General features: G+C 43.2%; 1 protein-coding gene across 1 annotated transcript in view; it reads left to right on the top strand.

The window, feature by feature from the left end:
- Window positions 1-13897, top strand: part of ddx54 (DEAD (Asp-Glu-Ala-Asp) box polypeptide 54) — a 51644-nt gene that overhangs the window by 11512 nt on the left and 26235 nt on the right. The window lies entirely within an intron of this gene.

The following is a 13897-nucleotide window of genomic DNA, read 5'->3' as shown; positions in this document are numbered from 1 at the left end:
CTGGGATAGGCTCCAGCACTCCCTGCGACCCTCGTGAGGATAAGCGGCAAAGCAAATGCATGGATTGATGTTTTTATAAAATCTTGCTGACATGGAAATGCCCTTCTGTCAGTGGCAACTTTGCATTATGACCGTTGGGGGCGGTGCCCCACCAGCTGTTCCCAGTTATTGTATGGAATGATTTAGTTGTACAGATGTACAGTTCCATATTTCGACTACATTAGTTCATATCTCACTTTCTCTGTGTTAAGTGTGATTGGCAAATGCAAGTGGCCTCTGGAGGTGTTTAGCTTTAGCTCGCAAATTCTGCCTCGAAACAAACGGAAAATGATTTACAAATGCATGCGAGTTGCAGTCGTGTAGTTTTCTCGATTCATATCCTACATAAGAGCTCTTTTTTTTTTTTTTTTAGCAGACAAAAAGCACTTTGCCCTTCAGAGGCAGTTTAAGTAAGCCACTTGAACTGGTGACAGTATTGTGCTCAGTAGTTGAAGAGAAGTTAATCTAAAAAGCCATCAGGATTCATCTCAGGGGGGTTTGGAGGGTGGGGGGGCTGCTTTTCTTTTTCCACGTCATCTTGAGTGACAAGCGTAAAAAAAAGACGCACTGGTGATCTTCTCCTTTCAAGCTTTTGGGCTAACAGTGACTGACTCAGCCTCAGTAGCGCTTCACCATTTCAAAGCCTTAGCAGGGTGCATACGTCGGAGGCGACGGCACAGAAAATGACTCAAGGGGGGCAGGATGGAGGTGGCGGCGGTGGGGGTGACGCTTTCTTTTCAAGTGATGATTCAAATGATTTGCCCAAACAGCCGCAAGTGGAGCACGCCGAGTCCTCCAGCGACGACTTTTTTCAGGAATTATCCGGGTTCCTTTTTTACAATTTCCACAGGACTCTCGAGAAAGGGACTGGACCGAATCCACCCCGGAGGGGTTTCAGCAGGGGGATTGTTTGTGAATTCAGAGCGATCGCACACACCTGCGACTGACCGGCCCTAAGCCCGCACACACAAGATGGAAGATCAGCTTTGGAGCTGAAACCAATCCGCCCTCTTTATCCGCCGCGGCCCGCAGAGGACACGAGCCTCTCACTCGCCCGGCCGGCGCTAAATAGCCAACCCCAAAGCCGGGATGGAGCTTTCAGGAGCGAACTAATCCCGCCGCAAATGCTCTTACAAAAATCACTTTTGAAAATCTGCTAGAATCGGTGTAAAGCCTCGCCGGGACCGGAAGTTCGTCCCAGACCTTCGGGGAGACGTGCTGTATTTCCCCACTCTTGGTGATACACCATCTTGGTGCCAGTCCCCAAGAACCACATAAGTAGTCCGCAGACCTGTTCTATAAATAGCTCACCGGTGATCGGTAGTATGATTTTTCGAGTAACGTTAGAAACGATCATTTGCAAATGGGATTTATAGAAATAAGGTAACGTAACGTCGTGCCAAAACTGTTATGTCCAAATTTGGTCAATTTCACATTTTTTTAATTAATCAATACTATTATTAATGGCTCAACAAACATGCTGTCTTTTTGGTGTTCTAAAAAGTGACGCTTTCGAGATTCCACCATATATAAAAGCAAGCAAGTCAATGATGACGAGGCTAGCCGCTAATGCTAGCGGCTAACGTGTTCACTATCGTTTCTATGTCATATACGTTCTGTGTTTATGGAATGATAAATTATTCATCTATCCACTTTTACACCTCCAATTGTCATTGTGGCGACGTGTCGGCTGGAGGCTATCACAGCTGATTTAAGGCGAGATCGCCGGGGAAAACCAGCACATATTGAAACAAACAAAGAATTATTTACACTTATTCAAATCTGTGGAAAATTTATTGTCATATAGCAGAAAAACAAACTGCGGAATAAATCCCTTTGGCATGATGACTTCACCTTGAGTTTTGTACGACTTTATATGAGTTTATTTTTTATTTTTTGGTCGCGTCCCTTTGTTTTGAGTCCATTCCCAAATTTGTACCACCTCAGGGGCCTTCTAAGTATTCCATTAGAGCGGCGGAAAGGGCTCCTGAGTTATGTTGCGGGATGGAAATGACGGCAATTTACATCCGGCAAAACAAGCTGAATTAACTTTTCGTTAGCATGCAAGGCTGCACGCTGGCTGCGCTCATGAAACATTGAGGAGCTGCCCAGTTATGAGCATTTGTCAACGTAATGAGGACTTAGTGGAGAGACGTTCTCCCCTCCCGCCTTGCCCCCCGTTGGTACAATCCAATTTATTATGACTGCACACTAGGTTCTTGTGCAGAAAACATTGATTAATTATAAAGAGTCTCACTCCGCTGGTACCGTGGTCGAATTCACTGTCAGCTACTTGTTTTGTACACCCACTGTAATGTAAAAATGATACTGTTTACTCTAATGAGGAAGGAAGGTTTACATTTAGACCACAGGTGTCAAACTCAAGGCCCGGGGGCTGAATCCAGCCCGTCACATCATTTTATATGGCCCGCAAAGGCAAATAATATGCGGTAACGGAGAAGATTCTTGCTCAAATCTGTACCAAAATTTCATGTATGCCGTAATTTCCGGCCTATGAGCCGGCAACTTTTTTCACACGCTTTCAACCCTGCGGTTTATGCGGTGATGCGGCTGATTTGTGCATTTTTTTTTCTAATGCCCGCAAGGTGGCACTTGAGGGGAAAAGTTAAGAGTGAGACCGTATTTATGTGCCGAGGAAGTGACTTTTACCGGTCCGGACCTGTTAGCGCTGCGCTAGCTAGCGTGTTACTGCCGTGTCTCAGTGATTTTTACCGGTATGTTTTTTTTTTTTAACCAGCCCCATTAGCGCGGTGGCGCTAGTGTTAAACTCTCTGTGTGCTGTCTTTCTTCTCGTGTTTCAAAGTCGATTTCAATGTGGGAACTTCCGGCTTTTACACGGCTGCGGCCTATGCATGTACCAAATGGTATTTCCTTTCCAAATGTACTGGGTGAGGCTAATAACCAGGTGCGCTCAGTACGGTAAATATGTTAAGGTGATTAATGATTTTTATGGTTTTACAGTCATAATGCCCCTCTGAGGGAACCCATAATGACAATGTGGCCCGCGACAGAGATGAGTTTGACACGCCTGATTTAAATAATGCCCCGTACCATCAATTGCCAATCTTTTTCTATGAATACTTACAAAGTTAAACAAAAAAGGAAATAAGAACAGGTGGTGGGACAATGACTCTAACGCGCCCAATGCAGAATTGCCAAACTTGTGCATAAAAAACCCAAATCAGTACAGCTCGTGGGCCACTGGCCCAATATCTAAGTGAAATATTGAGTTCCAACAGACCGTAGAAAAGTCTCTACAATAGTTTTTTATTTGTAGTGTTTTTGAAAAATGTAATACGATTTTGTAATACAATTAGCTGAACTTTCAAATCGATATCTACCGTTTTTGTTTCGACCAAATTCAATTCATCAAAATTGACGGTCCAAATAGCCATATAAGGGTTATGATCTCATTCTACACATTTCAACTGAATCATTGTCGTGTAACGAATTACAAGACCTGGTGGGGCACTGTAAGCATTGCCCCAAATGTAACGATTCCTTACTTTCTCACAAGAACCGTGTAAGATTTTACACAAAATTATTTATTTATTCTAAATTCATAAACAACTACTTGATTTTTCTTCATCAATTCCAATTTATGTAAATATATCCTAACAAAAATGTTGAAATTGGGCTTGAAACAGGCAATTTGTTGGTTTTTTTTGGGGGGTCATGTTTGTTGTCATAAATTCATAGCTGTCTTCTTAGTTTATGTCTGTATTACAGCAATACATGATGCATTTTAATACATTTGGAAAGTCCTGATACCAAGCAATCATGCACAAAAGCTCTTCCGATGCATTTGAGAATGTGCTTTTGTGTCGTTAAGCTCTCGCTGTGACGTTTGTTGCAGTTACAGTCCCAATAAGAAGGAAAAAAAAAACCTAATCCTGTATCACTCTTTAAACAAACAAAAAAAAAACAATTTAATATTCTGGATTACGTTTCGTCATGTAAATATAATTTAGTTTATGCATCCAAATCCTTTCCCAAAGACGCCCCCACCGAGGTGCTGCGCTTACAGATTCGTCGTAGGCTTCCTTTTGCCACCTCATCTCATTAGTGCCATTATTGGACTTTGCGTGATTGATAAACATGGCGCCCCGTGGGGGGGTCCTGAGGGGGTTGGAGATCGGAATTGACCAAATCAGTTAAGCGCGCCGTCGTCTCGGGCTCTTAATTTTTTCGTGGTTTTGCGCCCCCCCCCAACGTGACAAAAGGTTACAGTAAAGCCCTGCTCCAGTCAATTGTTACGACTCTGTAGGGAAATTTGAGTTGCCGACGATGGATATTTGCTGTGGATTTGAAGCAATTACGGTGGACCAAAGTCATATTTTATTGGGAATTTGGCTTGTCGGTGATATCTCCTGTCGTAATCTAACAATTCCTCTGCAGTGGCCTAAAAATGTTTAAAAGACACAATTTCTAACAAATTAACCGTACAACTTATACCATTGATTGTTCCAAGTTGAAAAGATTTTACTTTTCCCCACGTAAAAAAAAAAAAAAATACTAAAAAATAAGGTAAGAAATTCAATTTTATACTGACCTTGTGTCAAGCTGAGCACCAAAATAAATCCAAGCCCGTACACCAGCCAAGTGTGTAAAGTCATGGATGCAGCGCAGGATGACGTGGGGAGCGCGGGTCCCGGCACTGCTGCTTCTGGAGCGGGGGAAATTCTCGCAGCGGTGCCACCTTTTGGGGTGGGGGTGGGCGGGTGGGGGAAGCAGCCCGAGCGCCTCGTTCGGCGAACGAACTGCCGAGCCAGCCAGTCCGGCGAGGGAGGGAGGCAGCCATGCAGGCAGTCAGTCAGCTCAGCAGCCACTCAGGCAAAAGAGATGACGAGGAGGAGGAGGAGGAAAATATGTGAGTGCGCTAAGTGGAAGAAATGGAAGTTAGGATGTGACCCTCCCATGCCCATTTGCAAAAGAATAACGAGAAATAAACCCTCTCATGAAGAAGATGAAAATTGTGTACTAGAAAAATTGTACTCAATTCTCATTAAAAATCTATTCAAGAATGAGTCAGTAGAGATACCACTGGGGCAGTGCCCCACTAGTTTATGTATGTCCATCCATCCATTTTCTTTGCCGCTTATCCTCACAAGGGTCGTGGGATGTGCTGGAGCCTATCCCGGGCTCTCAACGGGCAGGAGGCAGGGTACGCCACAAACTGGTCGCCAGCCAATCGCAGGGCACATCGAGACAAACGGCCGCACTCACGATCACACCTAGGGGAAATTTAGAGTGTCCGATCAATGTCGCAGGTTTTTGGGATGTGGGAGGAAACCGGAGTAGCCACCCGGAGGAAACCCACGCAGGCACGGGGAGAACATGCAAACTCCACATAGGCGGGGCCCGGGATTGAACCCGGGTCCTCAGAACTGTGAGATCAACGCTTTCCAGCTGAACCACTGTGGCGCCTGTCAAATAGTTTTTGATCCATTTCTTGCTAAATTCTCCTTCATGCAAAAAAAAATGAAAAAGCCAAATATACAACCACTGAATAGACCCTTAGGTCAGTAGTTCCTATGCTTTAGTGCAGGACTCAACAACCCTTTTGAGGCTGAGGGCTACTTCGCGAGTGGCGATCGTATGAAGGGTTAAGTGACTTGTTTGCGGCAAACTTCAGACTCAGTTCATTACACGTACAGAAAATATTTTCGTTTCAATTTATTGTAGTAAATGACATTACAGATATTTTAAAGTTTTAATTCACGTAAGCGAGTCAGATTCAGAATTTCAAGCACAAATAATCGTAACAATTTGTGGCCTATGGTATTTTTAGAACATACCTCGTGGGCGCCTTATAGGGTCCTCGCGGGCTACCATTCGCCCGCGGGCACCGCGCCGGTGACCCCTGCTTTAGTGGTAATAGGTGGTGCCCCACCAGAGATTTGATCTCATTCCAGTTTGTGTGTGGATAAGATCCTAACATTTCTCACAGCGGATTTGGTGAGCAGCCAAAAGAGATGATGATGATGATGATGATGATGATAATGGGCAGTGCCCCACCAGCTGTGATTCCAGTTTTAGTCAATTTCTCGCTAAATTCTGCTTGGTGCAAATCAACAATTCTATCAGTCGTGCCTCTGCATTAGGGGCAGCGCCCCACCAGCTGTTATTTTATGTTTGATACGGAGCAATGCTTCGGTTTTGCGACGCTAACGCGTAGGGATACGCTCCGAACTTCTCAGTAGGGACGCGGCCAAAAGAGATGAGGAAGAGAAAACCTGAGGGAACTAAATAGTTCAAATGGAAGTGAGGGTTTGATCCCCTTGCGATAGAATAACAAGAAATAAATCCTCTCATTAAGAAGATGAAAAGTGTGTGGCGCAAACACACATCCATTAGGATTAATTCCTGATTGATAATCCAGCGGTTCTAACAATAGCTCCTATCGGACAATGTGTTAAAAGCCTCACCTTTAAATGGGTTGCCGTGTGTGTGTGTGTGTGTGTGTGTGTCACTTTCAAACAAACACGCTATTATCTCGCGTATCAACGCGCTTGCACACTGCGGAGAAAATTCCATCTAATCAAGAATTAAAAACGAAATCCTTTCCAAGAGACCGTAATGCCGGCGGATAAGGCAGGGCTTTGTGCTAAGCCGCCTCCGCGAGCAAAAGCAGACGACCGCCGGTGACCCTCGCGCGTGCGCGTTTTGACCTCCGTACGTTAGCGTGCCGACGGCGTTCTCCGTTATCACGGCAGCCAATCAGAGAGCGGCCGCGTCGTCCGGAGCTCGGCGCTCTCGCGCGCGGCCGACTCGTTGTTTGTCGCCTCCGCGGCCTGAAGTCGTGAGTCACTTTTTGGCGAGAGCGCACGTGCGAACGGAGGAAACGCGGCGAGACGTGCCAGCGGTGGGAAGCGTTCGGCGGCCGGGTGCCGTCGACGCCAGATGACACTTCATGAGCAACGCCACGAGAGGACACGCACACGAAAACCATCGGGCTTAATCGAGCCACTGAGAACTAGAATGGGCTAACGCCGTTGCAGTTCCAATTTTGACATATAGGGGGCAGTCTATCGTAATCAGCATTTTTGGGCGGTGTGTAGATGTAGACCACTCTTGTAGGCAGAAATTTCATTTCGTCTCCTGCAAAATGTCAAAACATGTGGAGTTAGCCCACTCTTGTTCTCAGTAGCTCACTTTACATGCTAATACTCGATCATAAATTTTCATCCATCCACTTTCCAGGCTGGAGCCATATTACTAAAGTTTGAGTTTTTTATTTTAATACCAATATAAAAGATATAAGGTTGCTCCTAAAAAAAAAATGTTTTTTTTTATTTCAATTAAATATTTTTTTTTTCAGAATTCAACATGTGGTAATTTAAAAAAAAGATTGACAGATTATGATTTTTTCCCCCCAATTTTTGTGATTTTCTAAAAATAAATTCATTAAAAAAAAAAATGACATATGGGTATTCACAATTGTTGATGTTTTATATGCAGCATCTACATTTTATGAAGATGTTTTTATTCCATCCATCCATTTTCAAGGCCACTTATCCTTATAAGGGTCGCCGGATTGTTGGAGCCATATTGAATTTTACATTTTAATATATTTTTTTAAAATACATATAGATGATGTAAGGTTGCTCTTTTGTTTAAAACTCTGATTAAATATTTTTTTCCAGGATTAAATATGGGTTAATTTAAAAAGATCTTGACGAATTATTTTTTTCCACTTTTGTGATTTTTTTTTTAATTCACAAAATTATTCTCAAATTTCATGAAAAAAATGTATTTCATTTTAAAAAAAATTGACACGAGTATTCACAAATGTTGATGTTTTGTAAGCGACATTTTATGAAGATGTTCTTTATTCCATCCATTCGTTTTCCAGGCCGCTTATCCTCATAAGGGTCACCGGATTGTTGGAGCCATATTACTGAACATTGAATTTTATATTTTAATATATTTTTTAAAATACATATAGATGATGTAAGGTTGCTCTTTTGTTTAAAACTCTGATTAAACTAAAAAAAAAATTCAGGATTAAACATGGTAATTTAAAAAAGCTTGACAGATGATTTTTTTTTCCCCCAATTTTTGTGATTTTCTAAGAAAATAAACAATTATTGTATTTCATTTATTTTATTTATAAAAAAAAATTGACATGGGTATTCACAAATATTGATGTTTTATAAGCAACATCTACATTTTATGAAGACATTCTTTATTCCCTTTATATACACTATTGTGTGCATATATTTTCTTCTCAAATAATATTTTTACACTTGAAACTGTGTCAAACAGTGCTGTGTTTTTGAGGAAAGATTTGTTATGTATATTTTAAACATCTGGCTTGATTGTAGAGAAATATTCAATAGTTGGCTGCAATTTGGACCTCAACTTTATATTGTTTTTCTCAATGTTCTCTCGCAAACTAGAACACTTTAAGTCCCAAAGCTGCAGCAACATGCAATTTGTGTCTCAACTGTTGTTTTTCTGCTCTTACTCCCCCTTCCCTTCCCCTCCCCTCCCCTCCCCTCCCCTCCCCCCACGGTCTTGCTGTCCTTATTTATCCGATATTATATATTAATATAGCGCAGAGCCACTCCATCCAGCCTTTGAGTGATAAAGCTGGAGAAGGGAAAAGGAGGAGGGTCCAGTGGTGCGCCGGTGATTAAAGTGAATCTTCCCCCGACTTATCTTGACGCACAATAACCGCTTTAAATTTCTCTCCGCTGCTACGTCTGTTTACTGACGCTGACAAGTCGGGAAGAAGTTGGGGGGCTTTAAATTCTTGATGGAATTGCAATTAAGACGCAGCAAACCAAAGAGAGGAAGGAGCGAGCCGACGGCTACGCGAGCAAGCAGCGACGCGGTGCGGAGGGAAATACATGAAAAGTTAATTTTGCTCTCCGGGCCTTGTCGTCACACGTAGCCTTGTAACCACAAGTGCGCGGGGCATGATATGAAACTATTATATCGCAGCCCAGCGGTCATAATTAGCCGTCACCCGGAAGTGTTTGACCGCGGCGTTCCACATTCGGGCTGCGTAATGAAGACAAAAAAAAAAAGGGCGTAGTAACATCATCTGGGGCTATTTCGCATCCCTTTTATGCTCATGTCACATCTCCCGTGATTACGTCCCTGAGACCGCCGCAAGGTGCACGGCGGAAGGCAAAAGAAGCAGCGCTATATTAAGTTTTTTTTTTTAAAGCTGGATTTCTCCTTACGCTGCACACGGGTCTCGGCTTCTCCGGTGAAAGTGTAATAAGCCATTTCGGCTTTATTGCCCTGAAAGGACTCGCAGATTTTTCTGTGAATTCAAAAAATCCCACGTGAGGTACTTAGAGGTCACTCCTGCCATTTTCCATGTGCGGCCATATTGGTTGGGTGTTGTAGCGAAAGGGCTGTTTTAGTGCCTGGTGATTAGGATAATGGTGCATCTAAGGAAGCATATGCATAGATTTTGATACGTGTATTAAATGGGTATGAATTCAGAGCAGTTTTTAGTCCTCCAGTATATTTAAACTACCACCTTGTCATAAAGTGTTGCAAAAAACAATTAAATTGCTCAGATTTATTGTCTGTATGAAATGATATTAAATGACAATTTTCAATGTTGATAATAGTTTCTCCCGAGTCAATTGCGATTTTTTGTGTGTGTGTGTGTGTGTGTGTGTGTCTGTGTGAGTGGATATTACGGAAGCGTATTGCTGCCACACCAAAAACAAACAGGTCACTACCACATTATAACATGATATGGTTAACATTATAATGCAGTTAATTACACGTTATAATGTGAATCGTTTCACAGTATAATGTGAATTATTTCACATTATAATGTGATTAATTACACGTTATAATGTGAATCGTTTCACATTATAAACTTCTGGTTCAGGCGGGTGGAGGTCTTTTAGAGTTATATATCAAACCATATACATTCCTGTACATCAACCCAGGTTTTCTATATACATAAACTTAGATGTTCTTGATCCACGCGTAAGAGGCAATCTTCACGCAAGAGGGAATCTTCGGGTACACCACGACTCTGTAAAAAGCTCACTAAATTCACATTTTGTGGAACACTAAATGACTAAATGGTGTCTTATGGAAGCAGATTGCTACCGCCCGCCCGAACGGGAAGTAATTGCCTTTTTTGGAGGGGTGAAATTTATTTATTTATCGTTTTGTACGTTATAATGTGAAACAATTGTACATTATAATGTGAAACAATCCACATTATAAAGTGGTTAAATACACATTACAATGTGAAAACGATTCACATTATAACGTGAAATGATTCACATTACAATGTGAAACGTGATCTTTTTTTTTTTTTTTTTTTTTGGGGTGTGGCAACAATATGTTTCTGTAGGATATAATTAGCAGGGACCATATTGCTTTTGGGGCAAGTGGGGCACTGCCCCACCACAGTAGAAAAGATTAGTACATGCACTTTTTATCTATGTATATAATATACCATGGTGGTTATATTTTTATTTTAATCTGTTCAAATAATGTACTTTTTTGAGGAGATGGAAATACATTACTTTTTCCTCTCCCCCCGTCCTTTCTCGGGGGCAGCAAAACCCTTGACCCCAGGTTGCCATGAAACAGCACAGTAAGGGTGCTGATTTTTCCGCAGGGAAAATTTTCCCTAGCAACATGTGTAAAGCTACGGCGTGACCGGCAACAATAATTTTGTCACTGCATATTTTTATTACGGTGGAACAGTGTAGCAACTGGTTACAGCATTGCCCTCACAGTTCTAAGGTCCCGGGGTTTAATCACAGACCCACTTGTGTGGAGTTTGCACGTTTTCCCCATGCCTGCGTGGGATTTCCTCCCACATCCCAAAAACACGCAACATTAATCGGACACTGTAAATTGCCCCGAGGTGTGATTGTGAGTGCGACTGTTTATCTCTATGTGCCCTGCGATTGGCTGGCGACCAGTTCAGTGTGTACCCCGCCTCCTGCCCGTTGACAGCTGGGATTGGCTCCAGCACTACCGCAAACCCTTGTGAGGATTAGCAGCTCATAAAATGGAGGGATGAGTGAATATTTTTATTGCATTTTTCACAAGCATACAATAATAAGCATGTAGCACGTAAGAGCTGCTCCTTCAGCATCTTCAGACGCAATAAGTGGCCGCGTATTTTGTGCATGGCTGCTCTGTCCCCGCGCCCAGGGCGTCGGGGGCAGCGGGGGCACCGCCCGGGGCCCCGTCACCATCTGCCGCTGTCACTGGGGGTGGCGGCATCACGTTGACGCGGCGCCGCGGCCCTGGCGTTGCTGCAATGCAGAGCGGGTTGCAAATCAGGAGGCATTTTTGACACGTGGCTAATTGTGTGCATATGCTTACATTTGGTGGACTTTCTTTGAGAATTGTTTCGCAGGACTACAAACATTGGAACGAGTTTGCCCTTTGAACTCTAGTAGGCTTGCAGGGTAGAGGAGAGTTAATAAATTAGAATATTGGAGAAAATTTGGTCATCAGGCAGAGCTTGTTTTAGGGGGGGAGCAGTTATATTTGGATTTACGAATAGTGGAGGAACACTGTAATACGAATTTATTGAGATATTCCTGTGGTTACATTTTTCTTTTGGCACTTGTTGCTCGGGAGAATGAATCGGGCTCAACTCCTAAGGCAAGAGTCAAACTCGAACCTTAGAACTGTGAAGCGGGCAAGTGTGCTAGACACGCACGCCACCCTCCAGAAATCAGAATACTCTGCAAACACGAAGAATCATCCATCCGTTTTCTTTTGCCGCTTATCCCCACGAGGGTCGCGGGGAGCGCTGGAGCCTATCCCAGATGTCAACGGGCAGGAGGCGGGGTACACCCTCAAATGGTCGCCAGCCGATCGCAGGGCACATTGAGACAGACAACAGTCGCACTCACAATCACACCAAGGTGCAATTTAGAGTGTACAATTAATGTTGCGTGTTTTTGGGATGTGAGAGGAAACCGGAGTGCCCACCCGGAGAAAACCCGCACAGGCACGGGGGGAGAACATGCAAACTCAACACGGGGTGGGGACCGGGATCGAAAGCCGGTTTTGCTTTTCGGTCGACTCTCTACGCGTGTCTAAAGTCTGCAATCTCAAATGATGTCTGATGTAAAATTGCGCGAGGGACGACCGTTTTCGTGATCACAAGGAGCGATAAACAAAAAGAGATTTCAAGCCACCTCCGCCACTGTTTTAAAAGTTGGCCTTCCCAAATCACCAACTCCGCAAATCTCTTAATTTAAACAGCCCCCCCCCCCCACAACCCCCCCACGCCGCCACCTCAATCTCGCCGGCTTAGAGGCAGCAGCATCTGCTTGCTCGCCGCACGCACGCCACACGGGAACATCCTCAACTCAAATTTAACCTGAGACATGACTCTGACATCTGTTCCCCTAATGACTCGCGTTCACGCACTTAGCCACTGGTGAGTGTTTGCGCATTAATGTGTTCTCGCTGACACAACTTGCGCCACATTAAAAAAAAAAAAAAAAAATGTAAAGGTTACACACACACTCAGCCGCAGCTCAGCATCCAGCTCATCACGGCCTACATTACCACCCCCGTGAATCAATTTGTTATTGGTAGGTGTCATGGATGAAGGTGAAAGTTCTCGTAAAGGGATTTATGAGAGATGGGATAAAGCTAGCAAAACATACTACTTTTTTTTTTTTTTTGGGGGGGGGGGGGTTTGTTTCACGGCCACGCAAAGCCCCGGTGACTCATAAGCAGCGTCACGTAACTAAATGCCAGACTCACACCATGTGGAAGTGATTCCCGAGCCAAAATAATCTGATCACCTTTTACACTCCTTGAATTACATACATGGTCTTTAAAAAAAAAAAACCAAAAAAAAACGACACTTGTGTTTGTGTATTTTTGATGGTGTGTGCGCGCGCGCAAACCGATTTTGGGCTCCAGGCCACGGCAGCCGAGCTCCGCCAGGGGAATACGAATGGCATTAGCTGCGGGCCGTCGCCATGGCGTTGACTTATTTACTGTACGTCAGCCCGCTTGACTTCAAACAGCACGTTTTGGCTGCCACATTAGTGTCGGCGTTATCATCCGAAGGACACATTTCCGCCGGGCGATTTAAATACATACATAAATAAACAAACAAAACAAACCCGCTCCGGCCGCCAGTAAACGAGACGAAAGTTGCGCGCTGAAAGTCCTTTCCGAGCGACAAATTCATACTCTTTTGGGTTACTTTTTTATTTACCGTAAAATCAATTAAAAATACTGTAAACAAACTTTTTTAAAACGTTTATATTATAAGTGTAGAATCCAATCAGTGAACATTTGTTGATTATAGGGGCAAGGTGTCCAATATTGGAGTATAAATCCTTTTTAAAGTTGATAGCTATTGGTAAGCAATTTTTTTGGACGTGAAATTTATATATTTATATAAATCTATTGTGCCTTAGAGCAGGGGTGTCAAACTAATTTTTCTCGTGGGCCACATTGTTGTTCCGATTTCAATCAGAGGGCCGTTATGACTGTGGAACAAAAATATTTCATCATCTCATCATATTTATACACTATCAATTTATGAACAAGTTTTGGAATCAGAAATCAAGGGTAATGTGTTTTTAAACTATTCACATTTGGTAACACAAAGAAATGCTTGTTCAAACTTTATCATCTGTGATATATGACAATTTGCAATTTTGGTACAGATTTGTAGACAAATCATGGAAATTGACACTCTAGATTTGACTTCGCAGGCCACATAAAATCACGTGGTGGGCCAGATCTGGCCCCCGGGCCTTGAGTTTGACACATGTGCCTTAGTGCATTTGAAATATTTAAATACAGAGAGTGTCATTGTATTTGGAGTACTTGGGGTAGTGGCATTTATTGG

The sequence above is a fragment of the Syngnathoides biaculeatus genome, chromosome 17 (assembly GCF_019802595.1).
Source record: "Syngnathoides biaculeatus isolate LvHL_M chromosome 17, ASM1980259v1, whole genome shotgun sequence".
NCBI classification, from domain to species: domain Eukaryota; kingdom Metazoa; phylum Chordata; class Actinopteri; order Syngnathiformes; family Syngnathidae; genus Syngnathoides; species Syngnathoides biaculeatus.
The sequence above is the reverse complement of the archived record's forward strand: the minus strand, read 5'-3'. Positions and strand labels throughout refer to the sequence as shown.